The sequence below is a fragment of the Rhinoraja longicauda genome, chromosome 16 (genome assembly GCF_053455715.1).
Source record: "Rhinoraja longicauda isolate Sanriku21f chromosome 16, sRhiLon1.1, whole genome shotgun sequence".
In the NCBI taxonomy this organism is placed as follows: Eukaryota; Metazoa; Chordata; class Chondrichthyes; order Rajiformes; family Arhynchobatidae; genus Rhinoraja; species Rhinoraja longicauda.
The window spans coordinates 7,274,436-7,294,083 of record NC_135968.1 but is presented as its reverse complement, the minus strand read 5'-3'; the positions used below and the strand labels follow the sequence as shown (position 1 = coordinate 7,294,083).

At 48.0% G+C, this 19,648-nt stretch overlaps 1 pseudogene; it reads right to left on the bottom strand.

Moving 5' to 3' along the window:
* Positions 1-15,603: 15,603 nt before the first annotated feature.
* On the bottom strand, positions 15,604-17,230 carry LOC144600875 (interferon-induced protein with tetratricopeptide repeats 5 pseudogene; annotated as a pseudogene).
* Between the last annotated feature and the right edge of the window lie 2,418 nt (positions 17,231-19,648).

The window sequence follows — 19,648 nt, the reverse complement described above, 5'->3', positions numbered from 1 at the left end:
GAGTCCTAGTTGCTTTAGGTGCAGCTGGCCATTAAGGCCCGTTGTCCTGTCGACGTTGCAGGGTGGGCCAGGCCAAGAGAAGTTGTAGGAGTCCTCCACCGCCGCTGCACCGCTGTGGGCCGCGTCCAGTCCGTGCGCTCCGTCTCCTGTTGCAATGCTGACATTTTCTTGTAGCTCTTCCCAATTTAGTTCACGGTCTTCCCTGCTCACGCCTCCCCTTGATCAATGAACCCCAAAGCAGCAGCTCTACTAGAAAAATAGAAAATAGTTGCTGGAGTAGGCCATTCAGCCCTTTTCCTCATCTCAGTCCTAAATGGCCTACCCCTTATTCTTAAACTGGGACCCCTGGTTCTGGACTCCCCCAACATCGGGAACATTTTTCCTGCATCTAGCCTGTCCAATCCCTTAAAAATCTTATATGTTTCTATAAGATGCCCTGTCATCCTTCTAAATTCCAGTGAATATAAGCCCAGTCGATCCGTTCTTTCATCATATCTCAGTCCCGCTATCCTGGGAATTAACCTGGTGAACCTACGCTGCACTCCCACAATTTCGCACTATTGCTAAATGAGGAGTGTTTCGAAGGTGGGAGGAGATGAGGAGCTGGAAAAGGGAAATACTCAGGGTGCAGGTTCCTCTCTCGGGCGGCATGGTGGTGCAGCGGGTAGAGCTGCTGCCTCATGATCCTGACGGTGGGCACTGACTGATGAAAGATGCATTTGATGGAATGGGCTGCTGCCTCACAGCACTGGAGACCTGGGTTCGAGTGCTGTCTGTGCGGAGTTTGCACGTTCCCCCAGTGACTGCATGAGTTTTCTCCCGGTGCTCCGGTTTCCACCCACATCCCGCAGACGTGCAGGTTTGTAGGTTAATTGGCCCTCTGTAAATTGTCCCTGAGTGAAGTCTATGGGATAGAATGAGTGTGCGGGCAATCGCTGGCCAGCGCGGAGCTGGTGGGCCGAAGGGCCCATTTCCACATCCTATCACTGGACCAAACCAACCAAGTAAAGGATTATCATTGTACAGGTCGTGAAAACAAACAACTGCAGATGCTGGTTAATACGGCAAAAAAGGCACAAAGTGCTGTAGTAACTGCGGGTCAGGCAGCATCTCTGGGGAACAGGGACGGGCGATGTTTCAGGTCGAGACCTTTCTTTGGACTGTCAGTCTGGAACTGGGCCTGGAATGCGGGTGAGTTGGCGGCCCCAGCCTGCCGGTGGCCGTGGGAGAGGTGAGGATCAGCGGAGTCGATGGTTGCGGCCCGTGGGCGGCTGGAGTGCAGGTGTGGGCCGGGGATGGTGACGGCAGCCCAGCCTGGCTGTGAAGGTCGCTGGGTTCTGCCTTCTCCCCATCACCCTCCTTTATAACGGAGGTGAGGAGGAACTTCTTTAGTCAGAAGGCGGTGAATCTGTGGAACGCATCGCCACATTGAGGGCTGTGGAGGCCAAGTCAGTGGATATTTTCAAGGCAGATTCTCGTTTAGAACGGGCGTCAAGGGTTATGCGGACAAGGCAGGAAAATGGGATTAGGAGGCAGAGGTCAGCCATGATTGAATGGCGGAGTGGACTGGATGGGCCGAATGGCCTAATTCTACTCCTGTAACCTGTGAACTTGTGAATCCCTGACACCTGTACTAATCAAGAATCTGCCAATCTCCGCCTTAAAAATACAAAATGACAGCCTCCACAGCCGTCTGTGGCAATGAATCCCACACATTCACTACCCTCTGGCTAAAGAAATTCCTCCTCATCTTTCTAAAGGTGCGTCCTTTTATTCTAACCTCTGTTCCTAGACTCTCCCACTAGTGGAATCATCCTCTCCACATCCACGCTATCCAGGCCTCTCACTATTCGGTAAGTTTCAATGAGGTCCCCCCCTCATCCTTCTAAACTCCAGCAAGTAGAGGCCCAGTGAGGTCAAACGCTCATCATACCCACAATGTCTGTGCCGAACATGATGTCAAGACCAACTCTTTTCTGCCTGCACATGGATGTGTACAGTAGATACATAGAAAAAAGGTGCAGGAGTAGGCCCTTCGGCCCCTCAAGCTAGCACCGCCATTCAATGTGATCATAGCTGATCATCCATAATCAGTACCCCGTTCCTGCCTTCTCCCCATATCCCTTGATTCCGCGAGCCCCGAGAACTCTATTAAACTCTCTTTTGAATGCATCCAGTGCATCGGCCTCCACTGCCTTCTGAGGCAGAGAATCCCACAATTCACTACTCTCTGGGTGGAAAAGTTTCTCCTCATCTAAGTTCTAAATGGCCTACCCCTTATTCTTAAACTGTGGCCCCTGGTTCTGAACTTCCCCAACATCGGGAACATGTTTCCTGCATCTAGCGTGTCCAATCCCTTAATAATTTTATATGCTTCTATAAGATCCCCTCTAATCTTTCTAAATTCCAATGATTACAAGCCCAGTCATTCTATTCTTTCATCATATGACAGTCCCGCTGTTGTAGTTCGTGACCTATTAACAGAAAACAGTCAGACAACCGAGTTCGTTTAATCTCTTTATTGTACTCACCAAGGTGGGAGAGAGTCTAGTTGCAAAAACGTCCAGTGACGCTTGGGCAACTAGTGCAGTCTCTCTCTCTGATTGTTTACATACACACACATTTATACCCTTAACAGGGCACCGGAAGCTTTCCGTTATGGCCTTATATGGTAATTTTACAATGTCCTAACATCTCTAAGTTTGCGGATGACACGAAGCTGGGTGGCAGTGTTAGCTGCGAGGAGGATGCTAGGAGGCTGCAGAGTGACTTGGATAGATTAGGCGAGTGGGCAAATGCATGGCAGATGCAATATAATGTGGATAAATGTGAGGTTATCCACTTTGGCGGCAAGAACAGGAAAGCAGAGTATTACCTGAATGGTGGCCAATTAGGAAAAGGGGAGATGCAACGTGTCCTGGGTGTCATGGTGCACCAGTCATTGAAAGCAAGCGTGCAGGTGCAGCAGGCAGTGAAGATAGCGAATGGTATGTTAGCATTCATAGCAAGAGGATTTGAGTATAGGAGCAGGGAGGTTCTGCTGCAGTTGTACAGGGCCTTGGTGATGTTGTGATATTGCTGGGACTACTTTGTGTATCCAAGAACTACTTTGTATGGCTGTGTATATAAGTGATTGGTGTGATTAGACGGTCACTCTGGATGCAGGTGGCCACGGAATAAACAGCCTGGAGTTGAGCTCCAGCATTGTAACCTTTTATACACGTGTACTTGTGGTCCGTCCAGAGTCACTAAAGGTACAACAGGTACCGGACCACGAAGTACAACATGGTGGCAGCGGCTTGGTGTTAAGCCTAGGGAGGGAATGAAGCATGCTCGAGCAGAAAAGGTTAAAAAGAAGAAAAAAAAGAAGAAAAAAAAGCCCTGAAGGGAAACAAAACAAAAGAAAAGTTTCCAGCTCGGTACGGGACGTTTGGAGTGCATCCCGACAGAGCCAGTGTGAGTTGGTATAGTTACCTGCTCAGTAGTCGGCGCCGGGTTGCCGACGTGACGCTGCAAGCTGGAAGACCGGGAGACGCGACACACACGGAGATGTGCGGTGACCGGGGAAGACCGACACCCATGGAGGTGTGCAGCAACCGGAGGAGACCGACACCCATGGAGGTGTGCGGCGACCGGGAGAGCCCCGGAGGAGACCGACACCCGCGGAGGTGTGCGGCGACCGGTAAGACCGACACCCACGGAGGTGTGCGGCGACCGGGAGAGCCCTGGAGGAGACCGACACCCACGGAGGTGTGCGGCGACCGGGGGAGGCTGACACCCACGGAGGTGTGCGGCGACCGGGAGAGCCCTGGAGGAGACCGACACCCACGGAGGTGTGCGGCGACCGGAGGGGTTCGGCGACCGGAGGGACCAACCACCCGCGGAGGTGCGGCGGCCGGTAAGGCCGAGGCACTAAATACTCACCCAGGCGCGTCGACCGTAGAGTCGGGACGGCCCTGGGCCCGAGGCAGCGGCAGCGCGTTGGAATTGCGCGGCAGCTGCCGGGAGCACCTGTGGGCGGAGCCAGGGAGCACCTGTGGGCGGGGCCAGCGCGCAGCGCATTCGAAAAGTTGAGCGACAGCTGCCGGGGAGCACCTGTGGGCGGGGCCAGAGCGCACTGCAGCGGAGGCGCGATCGCACCGCGATTACAGCAGTGCCAGCCCAGCAGTGCCAGCCCAGCAGTGCCAGCCCAGCAGTGCCATCCCAGCAGTGGGAGGCCAGCAGTGGCAGGCAAATCATGGTGGTGGAGCATCTAGAGCCTACACTACGTTTGATCTACACAGCATGTCTTCTTGAGGGGAAGATATGGAACAAAATGAATATTTTGTGTTTAATGACCTGTGTAGTGATCTGTGTAATGAAAGCTTAATGTATTATATTTGATGCTTTTGTATAAATGTATATATCTGTGGTGACCACCCGGAGATGAGTGACCACCCGGAGATGAGTGACCACCCGGAGATGAGTGACCACACGGAGATGAGTGACCACACGGAGATGAGTGACCACCCAGAGGTGAGTGACCACCCGGAGATGAGTGACCACCCGGAGATGAGTGACCACCTGGTGATGGGTGAAATTCCGCAGAGGAGTGACCACCATGATGGCGAAAAACGCAATTGTGTTTAGTTGTGTTATTGGTTTTGTTTGCAAACAGCAATGGTGTTTTGGTTTTGTTTGTTAAATATATTTTAGCCCTCGAATGGTAAAGAAAACAATTTTATATAAGACAAGGGGGATGTTGTAATATATAAGACAAGGGGGATGTTGTGAAATTGCTGGGACTACTTTGTGTATCCAAGAACTACTTTGTATGGCTGTGTATATAAGTGATTGGTGTGATTAAGCGGTCACTATGGATGCAGGTGGCCACGGAATAAACAGCCTGGAGTTGAACTCCAGCAATGTAACTTTTTATACACGTGTACTTGTGGTCCGTCCAGAGTCACTAAAGGCACAACAGGTACCGGACCACGAAGTACAACAGGTGAGACCGCACCTGGAGTATTGTGTACAGTTTTGGTCTCCTAATCTGAGGAAAGACATTCTAGCCTTAGAGGGAGTACAGAGAAGGTTCACCAGATTGATCCCTGGGATGGCAGGACTTTCATATGAAGAAAGACTGGATAGACTAGGCTTATACTTGCTGGAATTTAGAAGACTGAGGGGGGATCTTATAGAAACATATAAGATTCTTAAGGGGTTGGAGAGGCTAGATGCGGGAAGATTGTTCCCGATGTTGGGGAAGTCCAGAACCAGGGGTCACAGCTTAAGGATGAGGGGGAAGTCTTTTAGGACCGAGATGAGGGGCTTTGTTCACACGGAGGCCCAGGAGCGGTTGGAGCGGGTGGAGCAGCGTTGGTTTAAAAACGTTCCATCACACTTCAAAAGAAGTGGTCTGGAGGAAGCCGCTGATTGGTGGAAGCGGACTAGAGGAAGTAGCTGATTGTGTGTAACCCCAGGTTGCATTTCTGCTTTCTGTTCATATTTTAGTTAAGGGTTCAGTGAGTTAAGGGTTCAGTGAGTTAAGGGTTCAGTGAGTTAAGGGTTCAGTGAGTTAAGGGTTCAGTGAGTTAAGGGTTCAGTGAGTTAAGGGTTCAGTGAGTTAAGGGTTCAGTGAGTTAAGGGTTCAGTGAGTTAAGGGTTCAGTGAGTTAAGGGTTCAGTGAGTTAAGGGTTCAGTGAGTTAAGGGTTCAGTGAGTTAAGGGTTCAGTGAGTTAAGGGTTCAGTGAGTTAAGGGTACAGTGCTTTTTAGTAAAGGTACAGTTTAAAGGATTAAGATTTTTAAAGTGGGAGTGAGTTGATTTAATTTGGGGGTAAGACATGTCAGGTGGAAGGGCTATAGTAATAGGGGATTCAATTGTAAGGGGAATAGATAGGCGTTTCTGCGGCCGCAAACGAGACTCCAGGATGGTATGTTGCCTCCCTGGTGCAAGGGTCAGGGATGTCTCTGAGCGGCTGCAGAACATTCTGGCGGGGGAGGATGAACAGCCAGTTGTCGTGGTGCACACTGGGACCAACGATATAGGTAAAAAGCGGGATGAGGTCCTACAAGGTGAATTTAGGGAGCTAGGAGATAAACTTAAAAGTAGGACCTCAAAGGTAATAATCTCTGGATTACTACCAGTCCCACGTGCTAGTCAGAGTAGAAATAGGAGGATATTTCAGATGAATACGTGGCTTGAAAAATGGTGCAAGGGGGAGGGATTCAAATTTCTAGGACATTGGAACCAGTTCTGGGGGAGGTGGGACCAGAACAAACAGGACGGTCTGCACCTGAGCTGGAATGGAACCAATGTCCTTGGGGGAGTGTTTGCTAGTGCTGTTGGGGAGAATTTATACTAATGTGGCAGGGGGATGGGAGCATGAGCAGAGAGACAGAGGGGTGTAAAATGAGGGTAGAAGCAATAGGTACTAAGGTGAAAAGTAAAAGTGGCAGGCAGACAAATCCAGGGCAAAAATCAAAAAGGGCCACTTTTCAACATAATTGTATAAGGGGTAAGAATGTTGTAAAAACAATCCTGAAGGCTTTGTGTCTCAATGCAAGGAACATTTGTAATAAGGTGGATGAGTTGAATGTGCAGATAGTTATTAACGAATATGATATAGTTGGGATTACGGAGACATGGCTCCAGGGTGACCAAGGCTGGGAGCTGAACATCCAGGGATATTCAATATTCAGGAGGGATAGACAGAAAGGAAAAGGAGGTGGGGTAGCGTTGCTGGTTAGAGAGGAGATTAACGCAATAGAAACGAAGGACATTAGCTTGGAGGATGTGGAATCGATATGGGTAGAGTTGCGAAACACTAAGGGGCAGAAAACGCTAGTGGGAGTTGTGTACAGGCCACCTAACAGTAGTAGTAGAGTTGGGGATGGCATCAAACAGGAAATTAGAAATGCGTGCAACAAAGGTAAAACAGTTATAATGGGTGACTTCAATCTACATATAGATTGGGTGAATCAAATTGGCAGAGGTGCTGAGGAAGAGGATTTCTTGGAATGTATACGGGATAGTTTTCTAAACCAACATGTAGAGGAACCAACGAGAGAGCAGGCTATTCTAGACTGGGTATTGAGTAATGAGGAAGGGTTAGTTAGCAGTCTTGATGTGCATGGCCCCTTGGGCAAGAGTGACCATAATATGGTTGAGTTCTTCATTAGGATGGAGAGTGACTTAGTTAATTCAGAAACAACGGTTCTGAACTTAAAGAAAGGTAACTTTGAGGACATGAGACGTGAATTGGCCAAGATAGACTGGCAATTGTTTCTTAAAGGGTTGACGGTGGATATGCAAAGGAAGGCATTTAAAGACCGCATGGATGAACTACAACAATTGTTCATCCCAGTTTGGCAAAAAGAATAAATCAGGGAAGGTAGTGCATCCGTGGCTAACAAGGGAGATTAGGGATAGTATCAAAACAAAAGATAAAGCGTACAAATTAGCAAGAAAAAGCAGCCTACCAGAGGACTGGGAGAAATTCAGAGTCCAGCAGAGGAGGACAAAGGGCTTAATTAGGAAAGGGAAAATAGATTATGAAAGAAAACTGGCAGGGAACATAAAAACTGACTGCAAAAGCTTTTATAGATATGTGAAGAGAAAAAGATTAGTTAAAACAAATGTAGGTCCCTTGCAGTCAGAAACAGGTGAATTGATCACGGGGAACAAGGACATGGCAGACCAATTGAATAACTACTTTGGTTCTGTCTTCACTAAGGAAGACATAAATAATCTGCCGGAAATAGCAGGGGACTGGGGGTCAAATTGAGATGGAGGAACTGAGTGAAATCCAGGTTAGTCGGGAAGTGGTGTTAGGTAAATTGAATGGATTAAAGGCCGATAAATCCCCAGGGCCAGATAGGCTGCATCCCAGAGTGCTTAAGGAGGTAGCCCCAGAAATAGTGGATGCATTAGTGATAATTTTTCAAAACTCTTTAGATTCTGGAGTAGTTCCTGAGGATTGGAGGGTAGCTAATGTAACCCCACTTTTCAAAAAGGGAGGGAGAGAGAAAACGGGAAATTACAGACCAGTTAGTCTAACATCGGTAGTGGGGAAAATGCTAGAGTCAGTTATTAAGGATGGGATAGCAGCACATTTGGAAAGTGGTGAAATCATTGGACAAAGTCAGCATGGATTTATGAAAGGTAAATCATGTCTAACGAATCTTATAGAATTTTTCGAGGATGTAACTAGTAGAGTGGATAAGGGAGAACCAGTGGATGTGTTATATCTGGACTTCCAGAAGGCTTTCGACAAGGTCCCACATAAGAGATTAGTATGCAAACTTAAAGCACACGGTATTGTGGGTTCAGAATTGATGTGGATAGAGAACTGGCTGGCAGACAGGAAGCAAAGAGTAGGAATAAACGGGTCCTTTTCAGAATGGCAGGCAGCGACTAGTGGGGTACCGCAAGGCTCAGTGCTGGGACCCCAGCTATTTACAATATATATTAATGATTTGGACGAGGGAATTGAATGCAACATCTCCAAGTTTGCGGATGACACGAAGCTGGGGGGCAGTGTTAGCTGTGAGGAGGATGCTAGGAAGCTGCAACATGACTTGGATAGGTTAGGTGAGTGGGAAAAGGCATGGCAGATGCAGTATAATGTGGATAAATGTGAGGTTATCCACTTTGGTGGCAAGAACAGGAAAACAGACTATTATCTGAATGGTGGCCGATTAGGAGAAGGGGAGATGCAACGAGACCAAGGTGTCGTGGTACACCAGTCATTGAAAGTAGGCATGCAGGTGCAGCAGGCAGTGAAGAAAGTGAATGGTATGTTGGCATTCATAGCGAGGGGATTTGAGTATAGGAGCAGGGAGGTTCTGCTGCAGTTGTACAGGGCATTGGTAAGACCACACCTGGAGTATTGCGTACAGTTTTGGTCTCCTAATCTGAGGAAAGACATTCTTGCCATAGAGGGAGTACAGAGAAGGTTCACCAGATTGATTCCTGGGATGGCAGGACTTTCATATGAAGAAAGACTGGATAGACTCGGCTTGTACTCGCTGGAATTTAGAAGATTGAGGGGGGATCTTATAGAAACTTACAAAATTCTTAAGGGGTTGGACAGGCTAGATGCAGGAAGATTGTTCCCGATGTTGGGGAAGTCCAGAACAAGGGGTCACAGTTTAAGGATAAGGGGGAAGTCTTTTAGGACCGAGATGAAAAAGTTTTTTTTCACACAGAGAGTGGTGAATCTGTGGAATTCTCTGCCACAGAAGGTAGTTGAGGCCAGTTCATTGGCTATATTTAAGAGGGAGTTAGATGTGGCACTTGTGGCTAAAGGGATCAGGGGGTATGGAGAGAAGGCAGGTACGGGATACTGAGTTGGATGATCAGCCATGTTCATATTGAATGGCGGTGCAGGCTCGAAGGGCCGAATGGCCTACTCCTGCATCCATTTTCTATGTTTCTATGAGAAAACATTTCTTCACACAGAGAGTGGTGAGTCTGTGGAATTCTCTGCCACAGAAGGTAGTTGAGGCCAGTTCATTGGCTATATTTAAGAGGGAGTTAGATGTGGCCCTTGTGGCTAAAGGGATCAGGGGGTATGGAGAGAAGTCAGGTACAGGATACTGAGTTGGATGATCAGCCATGATCATATTGAATGGCGGTGCAGGCTCGAAGGGCCGAATGGCCTACTCCCGCACCTATTTTCTATGTTTCTATGTCCTATGTGACTTTTCTATTCTCTGAAACGAAACCTTGTCATATCTCTTAAACGAAACTTAGTCATATCACTGAAACGAAACTTAGTCATATCTCTGAAACGAAACCTAGTCATATCTCTGAAACGAAACCTAGTCATATCTCTGAAAGGATTTTATTCACAAAATGCTGGAGTAACTCAGCAGGTCAGGCAGCATTTCAGGAGAGAAGGAATGGGTGATGTTTCGGGTCGAGACCCTTCTTCAGACTTTTTTCCGGGGGCTGGGACAAAGGAAGGATATAGGTGGAGACAGGAAGATAGAGGGAGATCTGGGAAGGAGGAGGGGAAGAGAGAGACAGAGGAACTATCTAAAGTTGGAGAAGTCGATGTTCATACCACTGGGCTGCAAGCTGCCCAGGCGAAATATGAGGTGCTGTTCCTCCAATTTCCGGTGGGCCTCACTATGGCACTGGAGGAGGCCCATGACAGAAAGGTCAGACTGGGAATGGGAGGGGGAGTTGAAGTGCTCGGCCACCGGGAGATCAGTTTGGCCAATGCGGACCGAGCGCAGGTGTTGAGCGAATCGATCGCCGAGCCTGCGCTTGGTTTCCTCTGAAAGGAAACTTAGTCACATAGGGCAGGGGGTTTTCTTAACAGATCTGAACCTTGAGCGCTAGTTGCTGATACCAGATGGATGCAGCCAGCCATAAATTGTGCTGCACATTAAAAAAAACACAAGAGGTCTTACAGATTACTCCTACAATAGTACTCACATAGCTGCTTGCCTAATGTTAACCCTTACATAGCTGCTTGCCTAATGTTAACCCTTACATTCCCCTCTTTGATTATTTCATAATCATAGTTTATTTAAATTGGCTGAATGTCATATAGTCGACGTATACAGGGACCGAAGCAATAAAAGATTAACAGAATTACAAAAATTAGCACAAAGATATTGCCATGATGGAGAATCGACTTGTATCCGGGGCCAATTTTCCTGTGTTTGATTAAGACAGGGTCTCAAGGACCACCCATTAAAACACTGACATCCACAATCATCTGATTGGTTATCATAATCCGTACACCAATTATTGGGGCCAGGGCTCTGTGATTGATTCGAGAAGAAGGCGGTGGACCTGACTTCACTCGGAGTGAAAGGGACAGGGTAAAGAGGAATCATGCTTTTACCTTGCGTTGGAACCTGGGCGCACACCCAACAGGCAGACCGCCCCCACCTGGGAAGCGTATGTCTGACATAAAGAGAGAAAGTGATTGGTTCGCCGGAGACACGAGGTTCGTCCTTCTATCTGACTACCGAGGGTCAATATAATCCACAATCCCCATCTTAGCCGCATGTTGGCCCGTGGCTTCCTTCCGGGACAACTCTTTCTTGTAGTCAGAGCAGTGCATCCAGCGAGGATTTCCTTCCACCTTCACAGCTGTTGAGGTAGTTCGTAACACCAGGACTGGTCCTTTCTACCTATTGCCTAGTTTCTCACGGCTCCAGTTGCGAATCCAAGCATAGTCTCCCGGCTGTAAATCATGCGGTGCTAAATCATCTCCTGGTTTCTGAGCATCTCGGACCTGAGAATGCAAGGCTGATAAAGACTGCGTTAGTAACTTCATATAATCAATTAATCGTTGGTCCAATGCGGGCAATTCATGGAAGTAGATGGTTCCACCTGCTGCTGCGGCCCAGGGGGTCCGAAGTGGTTTTCCATACAGTACTTTTGCTGGAGTCAATCCTGTGGCAGCATGCGGAGTTACTCGCATTGAAAACAGAGCCATAGGTAATACCTGGATCCAATTTATTTTTTTAGTGTGCCATTTGCACGTTCCACTATATCTGCGGCTTGCAGATGGTGTACGCAGTGGAACTGCTGGCGGATATTTAACTGTTTGCACATTTTCTCATTAATTTTGGCTGTAAAATGGGGTCCATTGTCCGAGCTCAATGTACACGGTAGTCCAAACCTCGGCACTATCTCCCTTAATAGAACCGCCGCCGTGGTGGTGGCCGTATTATTGGTTGTTGGCACGGTTTCAATCCATTGGCTGAACATGTCAATAATAACTAAACAATACTTATAACTATGTACACGTAGCAATTCAATAAAATCAATCTGTAAACATTCAAACGGTCGCCGGGATAGCGGCGTAGTTCGTTGCTCTGTCGGCACAGTACGACCAGGGTTTTTCTTGCTAAGGATCGCATATTCAGCAGTAATTTTTGTCACCCCTTTATTCATTTTGGGGTGATACCATGCAGCATTTATTACATCCAACATTCCCCTCTTACCAGCATGGGTAAGAAAGTGCACATAATGCAACAAAACAGGTAAAAGCGCGTTAGGGACGAAAACTTTGCCAGATGCGGTGACCCAAAAACGAATCAGATTCGCGAGGGGAACACCCATCCTGGCTCCACTGGTGTCTCTCAGCCTCGGGGGCGTCCCCCTGAAGCTGGCAGAGTTCCGACACACTTGGTCCCGGATATACTGGCGGGGGGGGGGGGTTAGGACAGGGACTGGCACAACCGCAACCGGTGGCTCTGCCTTCGGACGCGTCCAGGGTTCCTCGTCACCCTCGGACTCCTGATTACCTAATAAATCCGCTATGGACTCCAGTGGTTCGGATTCTGACTTTTGTTGTTGTTGTGCGGGATATATCCCTTTGGTACCAGTTTTAAATGCACCTCGAGCTCAGGTGGTCATGGCTCGGTCCACTCTATGATCATAAGCTTTGCATTCTGCTTGCAAAATATCCCATGGCTTTGGTATTCCCGACATCACATACTAATATCCCTCTACTACTTGCGTTTTCCCTCCAGCTTCGCTCCCTCGACCCCTGATGGCGCTACTGCTCCTCCTCTTTCCATCCTTTAATCCTCTTTTTCCACTATTTACTTGCTTCCCGTTCCCAAATCAATTGTTCCGCTGATTTAATAGTTTCCACATTAGCACCTCCCACTAATTAGTACCTCCAGGTGTGGTCTCACCAACTACAGAAGGACTTCTTTGCTCCTCTACTGAAATCCTCTCGTTATGAAGGCCAACATGCCATTGGCTTTCTTCACTGCCTGCCTTACCTGCATGCTTACTTTCAGTGACTGATGTACAAGGACACCCAGGTCTCGTTGCACTTCCCCTTTTCCTAATCTGACGCCATTCAGATAATAATCTGCCTTGTTCTTGCCACCAAAGTCGATAACCTCAGTTATCCATAATATACTGCATCTGCCATGCATCTGCCCACTCATTCAACCTGTCCAAGTCCACCTGCATCCTCATAGCATCCTCTTCACAGTTCACACTGCCACCCAGCTTTGTGTCTTCTGCAAATTTGCTAATGTTACTTTTAATTCCTTCATCTAAATCATTAATATATATTGTAAATAGCTGCAGTCCCAGCACCGAGCCTTGCGGCACTCCACTCGCCACTGCCTGCCATTCTGAAAAGGACTCGTTTATTCCTACTCTTTGTTTCCTGTCTGCCAACCAATTTCTATCCATGTCAACACCCTACCCCAATACCATGTGCTCTAATTTTGTCCACTAATCTCCTGTGTGGGACCTTATCAAAGGCTTTCTGAAAGTCCAGATACACTGCATCCACTGGCTCTCCCTTGTCCATTTTACTTGTTACATCCTCAAAAAATTCCATAAGATTAGTCAAGCAAGATTTCCCTTCGTAAATCCATGCTGCCTCAGACTGATCCTTTTACTGCTATCCAAATGCACCACTATTACATCTTTAATAATTGACTCCAACATCTTCCCCACCACCGATGTCAGGATAACTGGTCTATAATTCCCTGCTTTCCCTGCTAAACTGTTTGCTCTTGTGCCCTCTAGGAGGCGCTACAGGAGCCTAAGGACCAGAACAAACCGACTTAAAAACAATTTCTTCCCCTGGGCCATAAGAACTGTGAATGGAAATGCTTGACTTGATGTAACTTTCACTTTCTTTGCACTTTTTTTATATACAGCATCTTAGGTGCAAAACTCATTTGTTATTTATTAGCTTTTTTGTTTTTTATTGATATTGGTAATTATTGTATTGGTTCCTATGTTTGTGCGATTGTTTTTGAAAGATTTGCACTGTCGTACTGTTTCAGATGTAGCACTTTTAATTTTGTTGTACTGTTCGTACAATGACAATAAAGGCATTCTATGCTATTCTCTCTCCCTCCTTTCTTAAAAAGTGGGATAACATTAGCTACCCTCCAATCCACAGGAACTGATCCAGAATCTATAAAACATTGGAAAATGATCACCTTAATCCACACAATCCTTGTCCTTCCATTGCCTGTAGCTAATAACCCCTAATCCAGGCATCATCCAGGTAAACCTCAACTGCATCCTTTTCCAAAGTCTCCAGATCCTCCTTTGTAACGGGGCGATCAGATACGGATAATGACTTGTCCAACTTTAGGCAACTCTCTGAACCGCCGCTGTAACCTCCACCACTTTTTTCACCCTTCCCCCCCCTCTCCTGGGCCACACAGACTCCCACCAATCTCCCTGTTTCTCCCTCCCAATCTCTGCTGCACTGAAAGCAACTTGGACTTTGAAAATAGAGCCAAAGCCTGGCGACTCTTGTATGTGGTCTCAGTGGACTATTTCTGTACACTTTGTACTTAATCCAGGATTGGGTTATATATAGTAATACTTTGCTGAACTGCATGCAGAAATAGAATTTCACTGTACCTCGGTACACGTGACAATAAAGAACCATTGAAGTGGGGCAAACATTATTATCGGCGTTAAAGGCTGGAGTGCAGGTTTTAGACTTTAGAATTGAACATTTTTGAGCTGATACTGTTCACCGTAGTGTGGACCAAGAAAACGACTTAGTCTTCAGCATTGACGAGGAATGATGGACCAAAATTGTTGCATTTTATTAGTGCTTTATTTATTATTTTAATGCTCGTGAAATGGCGTCACATCCTCCACAACGCGGCTCTGATCCACCTCTGGTTGAATGTGAAGGTTTGTTGGGATGGGATCACTGTAGATCAGTCAGAGCAGTGGGCACCAAACCTGCAGAAGATCATCAACCAAATTTGAATTTGAAATTTGAATAAATGTTATTGGCCAAGTAAGCGCACACACAAGGAATTTGCCTTGGTGCTTTGCTCGCGAGTGACAACACGACATACAGTAAACTATTAAGAACAAAACATAAAACATTACAACATTAAGAATAAATGGCTATAGTTTAAACATGTGAAGAATGAAATAAAATACCAGAGCAAAAGGAGGCCACAGACTTTTGGTTGTTGACATTTGAATTGACATTTCAATGACACTTGAATTCAAGTGGAGACACGACCATTAACGCACCACACAGAAGCTTGGTCAGACCCTGCAATAATCATGGCATCCAACTCCACAACTCCCTGACAGGGTCCGCACAAGCAGATCGAGTGGTAAAGAAGGCGTACGGTAAGCTTAGGAAGGAAACTGCAGATGCTGGTTGACACCGCGGATAGACACAAAAAGCTGGGGTGACTCAGCGGGTCAGGCAGCATCTCTGGAGAGAAGGAATAGGTGACGTTTCCAGTCTGAAGAAGGGTCTTTACCCGAAATGTCAACTATTCCATTTCTCCGGCGATGCTGCCTGACCCGCTGAGTCACTCCAGCTGTTTGTGTCTGTCACCGTGTACAATGCTTGCCTTCATGGTCCAAGCATTGAGTATAAGAGTCAGGGAGTCATGATGCAGCTTTATAGGACTTTGGTTATTTGGAGTTAATTTGGAGTATCACCTGCAGTTCAGGTCACCCCATTGCAGAAAGGATGCAGAGGCTTTGGAAAGGGTGCAGAGGAGGAGCCTGGACCAGGGGGTATTAGCTGCAGGAGATGAGGGGCATGTTTTTTTGCAGAGGGCGGTGGGTGCCCGGAAGCTGAGGCCGTGGGTGGGGGTTGAGGCACAATTGTGGCATTTGAGAGACTTTTGGATGGGCCGATGGACATGCAGCAAATGGAGGCAGATATGATTTGGTCTTGGCATCGTGTTCTGCACAGACACCGTGGGCCGTAGGGCCTGTTCCTGCGCGGTACTGTGTTATGTTCTATGTTCTAGTGAGGAATGGTTGTGGAAGGACCTTTCTCGCCCTTACCTGCTGGTCCTGGTATCTCCAGCCTAAGTAGAACGGCGCAATTCACAAAGAGCGCTGACATATTCTTCGTTGCCAGGATTAATCTGCAAGGCCTTTTCAAAGCATTCAACAGCTTTAGAATTCTCCCCGGCTTGCTGGTGAAGAAACCCCAGGATACCGAAGGCTCTGCTGTTGTGCGGGTTCATGTTAATTTGCCTTCTTGCAATCCTCTTCAAGTTAGTGTAACAAATTTTCCAATATTTTGTGCGGTGCTGGATTTTAAGGCCTTCCATAAAATGGTGGATGGCGTTGGATTCAGAATTGGTGTGATGCAGTTCATATAATCCAAGCTGTAATTCTATTGCCTGCTTATTATCTGGAGTAACATTGTCTAATCTCTGGAGGTTGTGGTACATCTCCGCTGCCTTGTCTAGTTCACCATTCATTAAGCAGATCCCGGCAAAATCCAGCTGTGCAATTATATATGAAGGCTTCAGTTGAAATGCCGTTTCAAAATGGAGCTTGCAATGACGGATCAACTCAGCCTTCACGTCAGGGTCTCCACTGCCTGGATATTTAAGCAGAGGTAATAGCTTTTCCCTGTAACAGATACCCATTTGATGGTGCAAAAAGACAGAGTGCGCAGTGAATTCTAAGGCTTTCTCCAACAGCCCTATCGCTTTATCAACATCATGCTCTATTCTGTAAAACTTTGCTGCATAGCGGAGCATAAATGGAGAATCTGGGGTTGACCGCAACGCTTCTTCAATCAGTTCATTCGCTTCCACCTTTTGCTTGAACTCTTGGAGCCTGAGGGCCAGCATCACCCTGGCCACAGATTCACCCGGATCCAGCTCCAGCACCCGTCTCAGCTGTCTCACCGACTGACTCTCTTCCAGGTTTTCAGGGATCCCGGAAATCGATTCCAGACGGTACAGAGCGGTGGCGTAGCCCATGGCCCACTCCACGTTGTCGGGATCTTCCTCCAGAGCCCTGGCGAAACATTCCTTCGCCTCCTCGCAGCACTGAGAGCCGGAGCTCAGCAAAGACCACCCCTTCTCCCCCCACACCTCGGGCAGCGTTGCCGTGACGTGCGGGCCCTGGGTGAGGGGGCCACACGTCACCTCCAGCTTGTCGAGGTAGGACTGGGCCTCGCTGAGTTGCCCCATGTGGTAATGCAACCAGGCCCGGTTGCCATGGGTGACGATGCTCCTCCTCTCAAGTCCATCCCGGTGGATCTCCCTCAGATGCCTCTCCGCCGCCTCTAAGTCACGGAGGGCTTCTTCGTGGTTGCCCTGCAGGTAGTTGACGTAAGCCAGCTGGTTGTGCGGCACGCCTTGGTGATTCCCGCCGATGATAATCGAATCCTGCAACTTCTGCTTCACGTCATCTAGGTCGGCGTCGACCATCTGTGGGCCCCACGTGAAGTGGCACTGAAGCTGGCCGAGCTTCACCAATAAGGACTCCTTCAGTGCGTCGCTGCAAGAGACCACAAGGCAATCAGAGGGACTAGACACAAAAAGCTGGATAACTCAGTGGGTCAGGCATAATCAAGGACGAGTCGCACTCTGACCACTCCCTCTTCTACCCTCACCCATTAGGCACGAGCTACAGAGGTGACAAAACGCACACCTCCAGATTCATGGAGTTTCTTCCCAGCTCTTAACAAGCAAGTGAACCATCCTATCACCAACTAGAGAGTTGTAATGACTCCCAGCTACCTCATCAGTCTATCATTTATCAGACATTACCTTGCACTAAACGTTACTCCCTTTATCCTGGATCTGTGCACTGTGGACAGCTTGATTGTAATCATGTATAGTCATTCCACTGAATAGCACAGAGCAAAATCAGCTTGAAGGGGCTGCTCCTCAATTTTTAGTTGCATTTCAGCCCCACGTTCCTGATCAGGTTGCCCGGTACGGAAGACGGAGGTTCTCCAAGTTTGCGGATGACACGAAGCTGGGGGGCAGTGTTAGCTGTGAGGAGGATGTTAGGAAGTGCAACGTGACTTAGATAGGTTACGTGAGTGGGCAAATGCATGGCAGATGCAGTATAATGTGGATAAATGTGAGGTTATCCACTTTGGTGGCAAGAACAGGAAAGCAGACTATTATCTGAATGGTGGCCGATTAGGAAAAGAAAAGTTGCAACGTGACCTGGGTGTCATGGTACACCAGTCATTGAAAGTAGGCATGCAGGTGCAGCAGGCAGTGAAGAAAGCGAATGGTATGTTGGCATTCATAGCGAGGGGATTTGAGTATAAGAGCAGGGAGGTTCTGCTGCAGTTGTACAGGGCATTGGTGAGACCACACCTGGTTTATTGCGTACAGTTTTGGTCTCCTAATCTGAGGAAAGACATTCTGGCCATAGAGGGAGTACAGAGAAGGTTCACCAGATTTCCTCTCACACTCCATAGACTTGCAGACTTGTAATTGTAGACTGATAGTTTAGTTTAGTTTGGAGATACGGCGTGGAAACAGGCTCTACGGCCCACCGAGTCTGCAACAATCCGCGATCCCCGCACACTAACACTATCCTACTCACACTAGGGACAATTTACATATGCACCAAGCCAATTAACCTACATACCTACATACCTACATTTGGAGTGTGGGAGGAAACCGAAGAACCCGTAGAAAACCCACACGGGTCACGAGGAGAACGTATACACTCTGTGCAGACAGCACCCGTAGTCAGGATCGAACCCGGGTCTCCGGCGCTGCAAGCACTGTAAGGCAGCAACTCTACCGCTACGTCACCATAGCCGCCCAGGCTTGGTATAATTGTATGTTGTCCCAAGTGTGTGTAGGATGGTGTAAATGCGCGGGGATCGCTGGTTGGCGCGGACTCGGTGGGCCGAAGGGCCTGTTTCCACACTGTATCTCTAAACTAATCTATACATTAACATTGTAAGCTCCCAGTGATCTGCGGCCTTGCCCCACCATCATGCCTGGCTCTGCCGCCATGAAACAGGGAACCCTTCCGGAGCCGTCCGAGGCTCGTCTCCTGCACGACCCCGAAGACCGGGATAACGCACACCTCCAGATTCAGGGGCAGCTTCTTCCCAGCTGTCATCAGGCAACTGAATCATCCTAGTACAACCAGAGAGCAGTTGAGAACGACCACCTACCTCGTGTGGTGACCCTCGGACTGTCCCTTGATCGGACTTTGCTGGCTTTACCTCGCACTAAACGTCATTCCCTTTATACACTGTAAACGGCTCGAATATAATCGTGTGTGGTCTTTCTGCTGATTGGTTAGCACGAGACAAAAGCTTCTCACTGTACCTCGGTACACGTGACAATAAACTAAACCAAGGAACCGGTGAGTTTGTTGGAGGGAACTTCTGTACCTTCTGTCACACGGGAACAGGGAGAAGAAGGAATGACAAGAGCGGAACAAGTCTTTGACCATGTTGGCCGCAATCACATCAAGTTATACAGCAGCTTAATGCTCAAGAAGGACTTCCTTAATGTGTAGGAAGGAACGGCAGATGCTGACTTAAAACCGAAGACAGACACCAACAGCTGGAGTAACTCAGCGGCTCAGGCAGCATCTCTGGAGAAAAGGAATCAATAGGTGACATTTCTCTGCTTTGCTCCCAGTACCTCGTGTTAGTGAGGGTAGGAACAGGGAGATAGGGGAGCTGAATGTGTGGCTGAGGAGTTGGTGCAGGGGGCAAGGATTTAGATTTCTAGTCCACTGGGATCACTTCTGGGGTAGGGGTGACCTGGACAAAAGGGACGGGTTACACCTTAATTGGAGGGGGACCGACATTCTGGCAGGCAGGTTTGCTAGTGCTACACGGGTGGGTTTAAACTAAATAGTCGGGGGGTGTGGTCAACAATGTGGACGTTCATCCGTGCTGCTAACGAGAAAGAGAGTGTAGG